The sequence below is a fragment of the Oenanthe melanoleuca genome, chromosome 2 (genome assembly GCF_029582105.1).
Source record: "Oenanthe melanoleuca isolate GR-GAL-2019-014 chromosome 2, OMel1.0, whole genome shotgun sequence".
Classification (NCBI taxonomy): Eukaryota; Metazoa; Chordata; class Aves; order Passeriformes; family Muscicapidae; genus Oenanthe; species Oenanthe melanoleuca.
In genome coordinates, this window is record NC_079335.1 from 138,431,298 (window position 1) to 138,445,838 (window position 14,541).

General features: G+C 43.1%; 1 protein-coding gene and 1 long non-coding RNA gene across 4 annotated transcripts in view; one reads left to right on the top strand and one right to left on the bottom strand.

The window, feature by feature from the left end:
• Nucleotides 1–463: 463 nt before the first annotated feature.
• On the bottom strand, nucleotides 464–7,804 carry LOC130249293 (uncharacterized). The gene is made up of 4 exons (XR_008839775.1): nucleotides 7,458–7,804; nucleotides 5,726–5,885; nucleotides 4,831–5,099; nucleotides 464–1,058 (listed from the first exon to the last, which is right to left on the bottom strand). It is a non-coding gene; the product is annotated as an uncharacterized LOC130249293 (long non-coding RNA).
• Nucleotides 7,805–8,367: 563 nt separating this feature from the next.
• The window catches only part of LARP4B (La ribonucleoprotein 4B), a 56,202-nt gene continuing 50,028 nt past the window's right edge, over nucleotides 8,368–14,541 (top strand). The window contains exon 1 of one of the 3 annotated variants that reach the window (XM_056484130.1): nucleotides 8,368–8,646. The gene's annotated coding sequence lies outside the window, so the exon portion shown is untranslated. Of the gene's footprint in view, nucleotides 8,647–8,962; nucleotides 9,154–14,541 lie in introns of those variants that run through there. The other 2 variants (XM_056484132.1, XM_056484131.1) reach the window with 2 other exon arrangements.

The following is a 14,541-nucleotide window of genomic DNA, read 5'->3' on the forward strand; positions in this document are numbered from 1 at the left end:
TCTGTAGTAATACCAGAAGGATGAATATTAAGTTTGTGTCTAAAGCCTGTGTTAGCTGACCATGCCAGTAACAACAACCATGGCTGCCTGCCACCAGGAGAGAAAGCTCATTATTTCCCTGACACTGTACTTTACATGCTGTACTTAGCTTAGTGAATCACTCAGATGGAGCTTGCTATTCAGACTTCCTATAGTACAAACTGCTTTTTTCATTCCCTTTAAAACAGCTTTCTATTTTCTCTTGCACCCAAGGGGAATTAGAACTGAGATTGCACAAAAACTCTGCATAAATGATACAGTTTTTGTGTGTACCTTGAGGTGCACAGGGATTTCCCCATACTTAGGGAAGTATGCTCAGTTTAGATGTCTAACATATGTGTCAGTAGGTCACAATGAGACCATTGGCACCATTCATGTGGGTTTCCTCCTTTACAGGTCATACCACTCCCAAAATCTGGCACACATGATCCACTTGGGTGGCCACAGCTTTCAGTCTGGTACACTCAGGTGTGCTTTCATCTCGTCTTTGTTTCGTGGGCAGCAACAAGTGTTGGGGCAGCCTGGGTACTCTGGAGCTTTAGCTCCAGAATTAATCCATCAGCACCAAGTGCTTGACCTGTGGATGCTTAAAAACTTGCATTTCTCCTTCTGGGTGATCCCATTAACTGGGCAGGAGCTACAAGTACTAATGAAACAGCAAACACTCCTTTCTGCCTGCTTGTAGCCATGCATACAGACTTAGCAGGGAGAAGTAAGGCATGGACTAAAGATAAGACTGATCAATATGATGGAAAAAAACACACAACATCCTAAAAAGGGGAAAACTTCACTGAAAGAAAGATAGCAAGTTTTCAAGCAAACCAACTGCCTGAGATTAAGTGCTACCATCACAATTTGGAAGTGGAGGGAGTTGGTGTTGATGTCAGCATCGCAGATGAGTCAAGGAAGCACTGGGAAGACAGGAGGAATAAACTCTAACCCCCTGCCTTCTCAGAGATAGTTGCTTCAGCAGGAGCTCTCTTTGTGTCTTGAAGTAAGCAGCAGTCTCCACAAAAGCTCTGTGGTAGATGAGGAAACAGATCAATCAGAAATTTTCATGAGAACAACAGTAGTTTATACAGGAAAACGCTTCCCCTGAAAAACATTCTGAGGATCAAGGCTCTCTGGTACAGAACATGTCTGAGATGCCAAGATCACTACTTGAAGCATGAAATGAGAAGAAAGCATTGTGACTTCTTGAACAAGGTCTAATTATATTATCTTTCTGAGTCTTAGAAAATAACAGGTGTGAAAACTGCCCCTCTTACTGGGATCCTGCTGATTGAAAACCAAAAATGAATCCTCATATCATGGAAAAAGGTTATGCCAGAGGAAAGAGGATTCACAGGGCTGTATTAAATATATCATCTTGACAATTTCTAGGATTCAGCAGCATGGAGTAATTTTTTTACAGGCCTCCAAAGACTAGTTGTCTTCTTTGACTGAGGGGATGAGGTGCAAAGAACAATCAGACATGACTTTACAGTATATCAGCACCTGATGGTCTTTTCTTGTGGAAATCTTGCTTTGTTCCCTGAGGGCTTGCCTGCTTTTGCAAAGTACAAGAGATACACCAAAAAACCTGATGAGGATGGGTATGTGTTACACTGGATACACTGGATTGTAAATTATGGGCATAAAATAACTGGAGACAGGACAGCAGAGTTTCTTTAACACAGATAAACCCCCAGTAGCTATGATGTGCAGCAATTCCCAAGTATTTACAAGCCCAGCTCACTCAGTGCAAGACTCAAAGCCACTCTGACCCTCCACCACAGGGGACAAGGATAGAGGTCTCCTTAAAGCAGCTCAGAGACAACCAGCTCTTCTCTGTCCCTTTTCTGCTCCTTTTCTTAGAATTACAGGGAACTTGGTCTCAATTTATCAGGGAGCAGACAGAGGCTAGTGGGCATCTCCAAAATGCCCCCAAAAAAATCTGAGATATATGTGCAGGTATAGGTAAAATTCACCATAAAATTATTTAATTATTTTAAAATATTCAAGAATTATCTGAGATTCTCAGGACTGGATATTATAAATTCTCAGTGACTACAGACCCTGTTTTCATGTGATTCTTATTTGTAATGCACAAGCTGTTAGTTTTTTAATTTATATAGCAGAGTAGAGGAGATCTACCAGAGAATTATCCTTAAAACATTGCAGCATGGGAAGAATGACACCCTTTTTTGACTTATCTAAAACTCACCTTGAGCCCTGCAGCTTCAGAAGCAGTAAGCCCATAATTCAAAAGGATATGTGAAAAGAAACAAACCAAGAAGTCCTTTAGTTCTCACTGATGAATACAACAACCAAAGTTTTCCTGCCACCTTTGCTGCTATCCTCCCTAATCACACCTTCTAGCAAAAGTACTTTTTGCATCACTAAGAAAGATGTAACCTCCTAATGCAGTCATAAGGTGCAAAACTCTCAAAAGATCCCATTTGTTGGGTTTCATTATAGGCTGTAGCTTATCTCAGCTCTCAAAGCTATGTAAAAAACCAATCAAGGCCAGGAGAAACCACCTTAGGGGACAGGGAAATGAAGTGTCAGGCACTGTACATCCAGTACTTGGCAAAAGGATGCATGGTCTCCTTGCTTGCACTGAGCAGTTTCAGTGGATCTGAAGAAGTGTTGCACTGCTACCACAGACAATTTGCAACTCCACTACTCTTGGCATGGCCTGGGAAGTCCTTTCCCAGCTACAGCAGCTGCTGGTGGTCTCAAAGGACTAGAGAGCACCTGGGAATCACTAGCACTGGAAGGGTTTTTGGATAAACTCCTTTCTATCCTGAGCCAAGTGACCCTAAAAAGCAACAAGTGTTAAATTACTGCAGCCAACTATACCCTTATCCAGCATTTTGACATAAAAGCAACTCTCAGACTCTACAACTAGACCACAGTAGCTCAAACTATTTTTAAACAAGTAATAGTCACTGTTTTATGGCATTTGAAACACTAAAATGGGCCTAAATTTCATGTATTTCCCAGTCTCCACCAAGTTCTTTATTACAAGCCTGTAACTTTAACCACTTTCCTCTACATAACCTGTCTTGTATCCAATACACAGATGAAATAGCAGCCTGCAGCAGTTTTCTTTTGTGGTGTCAGGATAAATTTATGCCCTCAGCATCCCACTGTTGAACATATTTTATAGTGAAACAGAGGAAGGAGAACCTGAGGCTTCCCAGTTGAAGCAACATCACACAGACCATACAGGCTACACAAGAAATTTGGAGAGGATTTCTGTGTCACACAGAGATATTTGATGCAGATTTAAAGCAAAAAACCCCACATTTCTTCAAGTAAATAAAAAATTTAGGAGAGTTCTGTGATTTATATTGTGCTCTATGTTAATGCCATTATATTTAGTGATATGACTTATACTAGATTTAGGAAAAAGTGTTGCTTTAGAAAAAAATTCTTTGTAATTAATATTTCACTTGGCCTGAATACTAACTTTGAAAAGTAGACACTTCTTGAATTCTGTGTTTGGTCTTCTTGTACATAATATTCTGCTATGATGGGAGGATCATATTAAACAGTCTATTTGATGCTAAATTAACTAATGGCCAAACAAAATGTTAATTCCAACTAAGGAGTATGTTCTTCCTGAAAACTGGAAACAAATACGTTTCTATATTCTTATTTTCAAGTCTTGAGTATTTAAGTTACTACCTTTCAACATTTTACCCCAGTTCACTATTATGCCTTATCCAATATATTCCTTCTATAACTAGAAACATTTGATATTAATAGCTTTGCAATTAATTCATTAATCAATTAATTGTCATAAATTCATTACAATTTCATGTAATTTTCCTCACAGATGTCCAACATAATTGAGAATGAGAGAATCAAAACTACATCCAAACAAATACATGCACATGATATAGAAACAGAAAATCTTAAAATGTTTGAGAACAGGAAATGAGCAGGAAATACAATTAAAAATGTTTATGTTTGAAATTGGAAGTTTGGGGAATAAAAGTTATGTATATATGATTCCATAGAATCTAAGTATAATGCTTAAGAGGACAGAGAACAAAATTATAATAATTTTTCAGAGCATATACAACTTTTGAACAGGACATGTTACAACACAGAGCTCAAACATCTTCATGCCTTAGTTTGCCACCTGTTGATAGGAGATAAATACACTCATACTTCACACAGAAGCTATAATGATATTTTAAAACTGTTGTGAAGTGTGCAGAAACAATAGTGATAGAATGATGAAAATAGGTACAAAGGCAGAAAATTGCTAACATCCTCACTGCTAAGAAAATCTTAGACTCCAGACTCCTTAAAAATTTTTGCTCAGAAAATGTATACATGATACAATTTTTCATTAAGGTTTAATTAGCTCCTAAAAATGGGCTCAAGCTAAAGAAATAAATATGCCACAGCTTAACAATAACTAAATCAAAGACAGAATATTGCTCAAACCCAGAATATGCAAGATCTGGTTTCAAGTCCTGACTCTGCTACAGACCTGTAGACAGAGTAAGGCCTGTGCACCAGTCACTTTTATGGTAGTGCAAAGTCCACGAAACACAATGGTAATTTTCAGATTTGTGATTATGCTCAAGTAACAGTAATTAATACTGTTAAACCACCTCCTGAAAGCTTGCAATCAGCTGCTGTTAACAACAGTTTTAATATTTATGGAACCATCTACAGCTTAGACTTTTTTACAGGGTGTTCATGAAACTCCAGGTTTAAGTACAGCTCACACCCACACTACAGCCTTATTTTAAAATGCTCTCTGTGTCTTAAAGAAATCAGACTCACCTGCTGCAAGGATAAGGCCAGAGGGAAAATCTGCTGAGTGTGGGGTTGTTTGAACTGGTTCTACAGCAGCACTTTAGAAGGCTTGATATCAAACAGCAGCTGATCCAAGAAAGACACAAAGTGCACGTGTTCATGTTGTCAACCACGTGTGGGCACCCAGTGCTGCTGTCTGGGCATCAGGATTCCACTGCAGTCCAGCTGGATTTTGGCACTGGATGTAATCAGGAAATTGTCTCAGCCTCCCCACAGTGTTAAAAATGATTGTTCAACTAGAAAAGAAACGGATCCAAGTTATCACCTGCTTTTATCAAGACTGAATACTCTGTATTACGCATCTGCACTTAGCTGAGAAAATGAAGAGTCTGCCATTAAACATCAAACAAGAAAAGTTATACTGGAACACATCTCTGAACCTGGATCATTCCCTCAGTTAGAGATGCATGGTGTAACAGGGATCATAAATCTATCTGATCAATAATGGACTTTCATCAGTTTACCTGATAATTAATTTTCACTTAGCTACAAAGGAAGCCTGAACATTTCACTAAACTATAGGATACCACACGGAGCTGAAATTTACATATGCCTATCTTGTAGAATCTTTTGGCAGGTCATTTAATCTCTTAGTTTCCCCTCCCTTTGGAAGGATTATTTAGTTTCCCCTCATCTCCTCCACACTGACTTTTGAGATGGTCTACTTGGAACAAGGACTGTCTTTGACACAACCATACCTTTACTTGTGACTTATGAAAGATACTGACATAGAAATAATATGTATTTAAAATGCCACTCATCAAATCCATGCAACAGAGACTGGTTACAGGATTCTATTAAAGTTTTATGACAGGAGTAGCCCTCTGAGTACCATAATTTAGCATCTTAGGCTTCCAAATACCTCTCTTCCTGCAAAGCTGGGTAATAGCTTCAGGAATATATTACTTGGCTCATAAGGTCTCACAAAATTGCAGAGTACTAAGTGGTTTGTGACTTCTGGCAAGTCTTCCAGGTCAGCAATCCTTAAATACTAGTGATCCATGAAGCCTTATCCCATAGATCTGAAGGGTAAAAACAATTAGTTAGTCTAATCTTGCTTGATTTTTCTGGACTAATGGTCCAACTGGACATTGCTCCTTCAGAGGTGCACCCTCTCTCCTGACTGCTGAGTATGAGATGGAGAAGAAACAGGGACAGCTTCTACCACCACACACAGCACCCACTGTCAATCTGTAACATTTCACTCCTATCTGGGTACACACTCCTCAGCTACCAGGGCACCAAGGAAAACATCAAACCTCTTTGATCCCAGCAGTGTGCCATTAAAAAATTGAAGTATTTTTAGAGATTAAGTTCTACATTTCCCACAGTGAGAATCAGAAGGGGCCCAGTCAGATAGAAAACTCATATTACTTTCCAGAAAAAGTGTTTCACCAAGTGTTGCATGGGAATACAGCTTGGGGAGATGTGAAGACTGCATGCCCAAAAAGGTAAGCAATTTTGAGGCCCCTCAAGAACAAGGATATAATGTTTGAGAGTTTAAAATCAGACCTTTCTTTTTTTTTTTCTTTTCTTGACAAGTACTGAAGTTTGCTGAAAAAATGGTCTGGCATTAAAAAAAAATTATATTTAACTCCCTTGTAAATTTTTAAAAAAATTAGGAAAAGCAATTTTTCCCACTGTTTTAGACTTTTAAGCAATTGTTTATACAGCAGCTATGTGGTGACCACCTAAAGGATCAGTCACACTCCCTGCACTGCTTGAGGTACTGTCTGTCCTTCTGAACACCCTCTCTCAAAGCTGGTTTATTCCTTTTCCTGACCAAGCTCCAGCCCACCTGTCTTCCTCTGCTCAGGGCTTTTTCCTTATGACAATTCTGCAAAAGTGAAACAACTTACTATGGAAAACATGCCCTTGTTTGCCCAAGAGTGAGCACTGACATGCACTTCCCTCAATGAACAGCAAAGCTCAGTGCCCAGTAGGGTCTGAACTCATTCCAGGCATTGGGATGTTCTTTATTGCCCCTACCAGCAAGGGATTTTGAACAATACAGTAATATCAAGAACATTAAAACCGTCACAAAAATAATTCCAAAGGGTGCTTGGGTGTCCTTAAAATAGGTCTTCTAATTGCTGTATTGCCTCTATGGGAATTTCTAGCAGATACCTGGCAGGCAGGGATATGAACCTTATCTGTAGGGATTAAAAACTGGATTATCCTATCTGGATATTCTGAGATGCAGATAGGCAGCAATGCGTGGTACAGATGACTACTGACAACTGGTTGTAATGTGATGCAGTTTTGCCACACCTGAAGTAGAAGACAAGCTGAGGACTGGGAGCAGCCCTGGAAGATGATCCTTTCTAGACATTATTTTTCCCCCTTCTAAGTCCCAAGAGGAAAGCAGAGGTTTTCCTTTTACCTAATTAACTGTAGTTAAATATAGACTATGATCTGTACTAAATAACTAGAGCTGTTTGACAAGACTTGTTTGTTCTTTGATAAAACAAAAGAACTCTTGAATCTTGTGGGGCTCACTGCAGTTTTATAGAACTGAAGATTTACTCTATTCCTCAGCTTGGGAAGAGTGAGTTTGAGGCTGAGAAGTTGGGAGAGTCCTACAGAGACTTTACCTCTGGCAAAAGTCCCTCATGTTCCAAACAGAACATCCTGTGCCTGCCTCTGTGTGCATTCCCTTCTCTTCCCATGCACGTTGTTCAATCCAGCCTGACATTCTCCAGCCTAGGAGGAGGCAAGCACCTTAAAACAAAATGCATTTGTACTTCCCACACAAGGCTCTGTCATTAAATACTTTTCTCCTAATTTTTTCCTATTTAAGTTTATCCGTTCGAGCCACAACTCTCCGTTTCGCTCCACAGGAGCTGGGACACTGCGGTAATTTCACACAGGCACCGGGTCCCTGCCGTTGCTTCCCGCGTTGCAGAGGCCACAACGTGCCCTGTGTCGAGGCACAGAGCTGGGCGCGCTCCCGCCCCCGCAGCCCTCGGGGGCCCGAAACACGGCCGGGCGCGGCCGCTGCGGGCACTGCCCCCGACACACGCGGGGACAGCGGGACAGGAGGCACAGCGTCCGCGACCTCAGACGTGACCCGCCCTTCCCTCCTTCCTTCCGCCTCCCTTTCCTCCTCCCTCCCCTTTCCTTCCTCTTCCCTTCCCCCTTCTCTTCCCTTTCCCGGCTCCTTTCCCGCCAGTTCCCAGCGGGACTACGGCGAGTGCGAAGGGACAACACGCCTCCGGGGGAGGGAGCGGGCGGGCGGGCGGCGCCGGCCCCACCCCCGCGCGCCCCTTCGCGGCGGGTGACGTCAGGCGCCTCACGCGCCGCTCCGCGCGTCACACGCCGCGCGCGCGCCGCGGCCCCCTCCCCCCTTCCCCGCTCCGCCAATCCACGCTCGGCGGCGCCCGGCCGAGCGGCGCCGGCCAATCCCTTCCGCCGGCGGGGGCGGGACTTCCGCCGGGAGCCGGAAGCGGGTCTCTCATGCGAGCGGGTGGTTGAGTCTCGGCTCGGAGACGTTTCGGGCCCGGAGCCGCCGCCGCCCCCCCGCGCCCCCCCCGCCCCGCCCGCCCCCGGCGCTGCCGCCGCCCGCGCCCCCTCGGCCCCGCCCCGCGCTCCGCTCTCCTCCTCACGGCATCCGGCGGCGAGGCCCCGGCGGCGGCGGCGGCGCGGCGAGAGGCCCCGGCGCCCGCGGGAACCCGACAGGAGCGAAAGGCCCCGCGCCGGCGGAGCCTCCCCCCCTCCCCCGTGCCCGCCCGTGTCCCCCGCGCCGAGCCCCGGCCCGAGGGCGGCGGCGGCTGTTGGTGACAGGTGAGTGCGAGGGGCCGCCCGGCCCGCGCCCTCCGGGCGGCGGCGCCCGCCGGGGCCGTTCCGCACCCGCATCTCCCGCTGCGGGGGGATGGCGGGGCCCAAGGGGGAGCGACGCCCCCCGCTCCGCCGCCCCCTCGCACCGGGGAGGCGGCCGGAGCCGCCATCTTCCCACCCGAGGCGGTTCCCGGGGGAGAGACGGGAGGGAGGAGGAGGATCCCGGCTCGGGGCCGCGGTGCCGGCGGGGGTAGGGCGGGCGAGCCGCCGGGGCCGCTCCCGCACCGCGGCCTCGCCGCCCCGGGCGCAGCGGGTGAGCTTTGCCCCCGCGCCGGCGGGGCCTTGCGGGAGAGCCGCGTGTGCCGCGGGGCCAGCGGGAAGGGGCGAACGCCGGGGGGACCCGCCCGGAGCGGATGGGCGGCCGGGACCCTCCGGAGCAGCGGGCGGTGCCGGCCCCCGGCCCATCGCTCCGGGCGCGTCGCTGACTTTCCCCGCGAGCCGTGTCCTGAGCAGGTGAATGGCCGGCGGGCCGGGGCTGCGCCCGGGCGGCACAGCAGCACCTGCGGGAGCGCCCGGGCGCTGCGCTGCCCCCAGGATTTAGTTGTTGTTGGGCCTTCGGTGGCTGCTTCAGCGAAGTTGTTTTCACTCTCGGTTTCAGTTTGTCCAGGTGCTCAAAATTACTACGTAGCTTTGTCCACAGTTTAAACAGATGTGCACTTGCCAAACAGTGTTTGTTGTATTGAGATTCCTGTGTGGCAGATAAGTATAATTATTTTTATTCTGCAGGTAAGCGAATTGAGGCAAAGTGGTTGAGACTTGCCTGTGGCCACACAGAAAGAGAGCTGGTTTCAAAACCGCTGTTTAAACTTGAGTCACTGTTGGGGTAAAACCATGGGAATTCTGGCTTCCGATTCTGTCTTTTCTCTGGCCTAGTTTTGTTTGCCTCTGAATCCTTAGTCAAATTGGAGAAGGAATCTTTCTTAAATACTGCCTCAAGGATTGCTATTGTAAGGTCTGTCTTGTGGTTGAAGTTTCATGTCGAACTTATCTGGTTTTTACAGATTGGATAAATTCTCAAAGGTCAGAGCATGTTTTATTTTTTTCAACTTGTTGGGATTTCACAACTCTTGGGTTTTGATTCTGGTCTGGTAACTTTTTATCAGTTGAACTTTCACTTCTCCCTGCTGATTTGTAAGCATTTCTTCAAGTCAGTTCTCAAGATATGAAACTAATCAGCTTAATCCCTCTAGCTATTACAACAGCATTGATATTTTTATATTTTTAGTTTTTTTTTTTGTGGGAAGTGAAAGGGAGATGAAAACCAGGCTGAGGCCTGACAATGCACATATAATAAGTAGTATATATTTTATGTAAAATGTCTACAGAAAATTTTGTTCTTCTAGATGTGTTGTCATTTATGTGTGTGCGCTTTTTATATGGAAGCCACAATTGCTCCTACATTTAACTGGTCTTACATTTTGGGGAAAAATAATCTTTATTGAAATGGAGGTAAAAGTTTTGCTTAAATGAATTATTTGAAAACATTTGTTGTCTTGAATGTTCCTTAATAAACAGTTGTATGTAATCAGGTCCTTAAGCACACACAATGTTCTGAGTTGGATTGAATTGTTTGCCTTGTCATATTTTCTGTTTTTTTCTTACCCACAAAAAAAAAAAAAAAAAAGGGAATAAAGGTGTCAGCACAAGTATATGCTGCCTTGGTAACTTTTTGTGGCTGACTTTAGTGCCAATATACACATAGAAAGTACTAATGACTGATAGGTATTTATTATATATATTGCTTAGATGTGGGGCTGTATCTTAAATATTTTTCATTATAGAGCAGAACAGAAGATCTGGAACTCAGGCAGTTATGGGGGCTTGGGGGTTTTTGTTTCTTTGAGAAACAGTGTAGGCAGTTTCTGATGTTTTATTTCGATTGGTGAAGTTAAATTTTTGGTTTATTTACTGAAATGCAAAGTCAATACAGTCAGGTTTGCCTAATCTACATGTTCTGTACTGATCTGTTGATGCGTCTCTTATTAAGTCTCATATCTCACAGCGGCTTTGGCTTTAAATCAGTTGAGAGCTTAATTGGCATGGTAATATAAACTCTTTGTTAAATATTTATTACATTACCTCACAAAATGCACATGCTAGACACGGAAAAGACATGTTTGTGACCATAGTGCATGACAAATATAAAGTGACAGCTTAAAGGTAGCAAAAAAGGAGTTAGAAAAAACCAAGTAATAAGGTTTAGATGTGTTCCATCAGTTTGATTTTTTTTAAAACTAGGTACCGGGTAGCTTTTAGGACCTTCAGCACTATTAATGTTTAATTCCATGGTGTCTATATATATTCATCAGGCATTCACATTCTCGTAAATTAACAGGTAAGGCACACAAATAAGCACGTAAAGCACTTGACTTGCCTTTTCTCGTGCCTGTGTTGGAAGGAGCAGGTTTTGCAAAGGCTGCAGCTTATTGATCTTGAAGAAGAACACTCTTGCCTTGGAGGTGCGAAGGTGGCTATGGTAGTAGCTCACAAATGCAGTGTCAGGAAGGCTGTCACTGGCAGGAAGAGATGAAGCAAGCAAAGAAATTTATTCTGGAGTCTGGAGAATATTAAGCTTTGTGAGTGTGATTTGTGTGTGTGTGCATGTATGCACACATGTGAGAAACTTACCTGATGTAAGATGTAATGAGCGTGGTTTACAAAGTTCTGTGTTCCTCTGAGCATTTGCTGGCAAAATGGCATTTTTGGACAACAGGTTTGTCTAAATCTTAGACATAACTGTAGAAAATAATCTCTTGCTGCATTTTTTTCCTGCATGTAATCACTGACACTCAGCTAACAGGAGTATTAGAAGTCTCCTGCATTTGCATTCTGAATGGGCATACAGGTATGAGTAGGAAGGACAGGATGTTACAAAACAGGACGTTGTAAGAAAGAAAATTAACCCTCTCCCTGCAGTTTTGAAAGAGGCAGTGGTGGGTGGAGAGCTGTGTAGAAGGTGAGAATAAAAGCTACTCTTGTAGTAGAGGCCTGGAAAGCTGTTTGAGCAATGTTGTTCTGAAAGCAAGGTGCCTGCACATGGTGAAATCAATAGTATGAGTTTAGTCCATATACCAGATCTAGATGGGTGAATTTTAGCATGGAAGCCAGTAATTGAATTAGGGAGGGGAAAGTGATGTGCAGCATAAAACTAGCACTGTTCCAAAGTTTGTGATCCCTCAAGAAAGAGAAGATACACACACATGCTCTTCCACTGGACTTATGTTGTGCTTTGTTAAAGACACAAGTTCTTACTGTATTTGCATTTTCAGACTAACACGTTGGGAAAGCTCTGTTTTCTTTTCCTGTGCATTAACTCTTCTGTGCTAAACTCAAGGCAAGCTAGTGTATCATAATGATAAAACATAAAAATAGCACTCTTAAGCAACTTCTCTGAATATAAAACTGGGTGGTATTTCACCTGATCAAAAAGTATTTTGATAAGTGAAGAAGACCCATTGCTATTCCAAAACTGTTTCTTTCTCTTTAAGCATATGACTTTGTCTAATGATAAGAATGTGTCTACAACCAACAAGTTTGAGGAACTTCTTAGAAACAGGAGACCGGCAGTCGATTTCTGTTCCACCCATTCATCTACTCAAGTTCTATAAAAGTATTGCAAGATAGAAACAGTTTCTGTTAATTGGTTCCCAGCTGGTGGTACCTAAATTTGGTGATGTGATGGAACCAAGGATTTATGAAATCATTGGTCTTTCACATCTGTGTGTGTAGCTGTTCCATACCCTTTCTAAAGGGGGGTGCCCCCCGTTTGGAGCAGGTGCTACAGAGCAATACCTGCGGACAGCAAAGGCGCTTTGGAGTGCTTAAATTAGGTGTGACTGTAATACAGCATAAATGTGCGATTAGGATAGCCGTGACTGTGTTCATTCTGTGATGTGTGCTGCTGCAGGTATTTTGTGTCTGGGTATGTGTTTCAGGAACAGCAATTAACTCCAAAATTGGAAGTCTGACAGAGGTTACTAATATGTGGCTAGCTGCTTGGCCTAGAACATTGCCGGGAATTGGGGAAGTGCTGTTTTGACACCCTGATGAATCACCAATTTCTTTGAATCTTAATCTTTTCAATGCTCTCGTTTACCATGGAGGGCTGGGCTATGCATATTCTGGATCCTGTCAGTCCAGCTCCTTAATGGGTAGTTGAATGATGTAATACAAAAGGAATCAGTTGTTCATAAGCTGAATGGATTGCCACCTCTGCACTTCCAGCAGCTCTGTTGTTATTCTCATAAGGCTGTTGGCGTGTAAGGAGCTGGTGTCCCTGAGAGCATATCCTACAGTAAAGGTTTATTCTGGATTGCCTCTATGTTTACAGATGTATCGAGCTCAGTGTAGGTGTATTTAAGGTTGTGGCAGATATACACAGCTTTGAGTTCTGGAGTATTGAACATATAGATAGAAATATAGATGCCTGTAGAAACGTATAGGCATCTGTCTACTGTTGTAGCCTGTGATTAATTGGACACAGTTGCTTTATCTGTTAGGGATTCTTTTCTAAAATGCCAATATCACTTTCATTATTGAAAACAGCTAACACTGGCAATACAGACTTCGGAAATTACACCTTCAGCTGCTATCAGAATTTCACATGCAATATGTTCAGGAATACACTGAGTTTTCAGTGTGAAGAACATACAGTTATTTTATCTAAAGCTTGTGCTGGGCTCTTTGGAAATCTAAATACTGTATCACCTTATTTTGCTTTTAGATTTCTTGTGGGTTTTTTGCACAAGTACCTAAACAATATTTTCCCTTTGAATGGGTAAATTCCCTCTCAGCCTCATATTGACCCTCCCCTCCTTCCTTCTGGAAGTAAGCAATGATAGTGAATACTTCATTGGTACTCTTCATAAGGCAGACTTCCATCCATCTTGTTAGTGGAATTGCAGACTTGTTTAAAACACTGTGGAGATTTCTCTTATTCTGTTAAAAGTGTTTATCAGTGTTTCTTGGCAGATCTAATGTTCTGCAGTCTGTTTTCAAGTAAAGTATTTTATAATTACAGGATGCCAGTGATCTGACAGAGAAACCTGAGAAACAAAATATTAGTTAAATAGTAACTACGTTGAGAAAAAAGAAATCATTTCATAAATCTCATTTGGCAGAAACTTAATGAAAGGTTTGAAAGCTTTACAGTGATGTTTCTTGGCAGCTTTATGGTTTTGTTTTCGGTCACTGTTGGTATCCATATGCGTATTTTCACAGGTTGTGATGCTGTCACAGGTTGCCCCACAACAGAGTCTGACTCTGACTGTTGTTCAAACAAGGAACTGATGAATCAACAGGCCAATGTCCAAAGTAGCTTGCTTTTCCATACTCAAGTGCTGAGGGTTTATGCTCAGATGTTTGGATGTATCTTCCTGGTTTCTCATTCTTGTTTTAGGAATTAAAAAGTAGAGCAAAAGTGAAGATTGTACTAGGGCATAGTTACTTTAAGTACTGAGCTACCTGTATGTGCAGAATTTGCAGTCTAATCTCAGAGTTTCATGCCCATTCAATTTGTTGCTGCCCGACCGATAGGGACAGAAAATGGTCACCATGTTGCTGTTTAAAGCAGCAAGGCAAACAGTTTGGTCAGAATATCATTGTCTACATTGGCATGTCTCCCAGATCTTGGGTTTGTGTCCCTGCTTACATTTAAAGCTTCTTGTCAAATTCTTCATAATAAATGTCCAAAAAATCATGCTGTAAAGAAGGGAAGGGATTCTTTTTAATGAACATATGTTGCAGCTTCACTTATAGTCTATTTTTTTATTATTTTGATTTTCTTAGTTAACATTGTGTATTTTAACTGCCTGATTCAAGGAATCAGTGGCATTTTTAGAA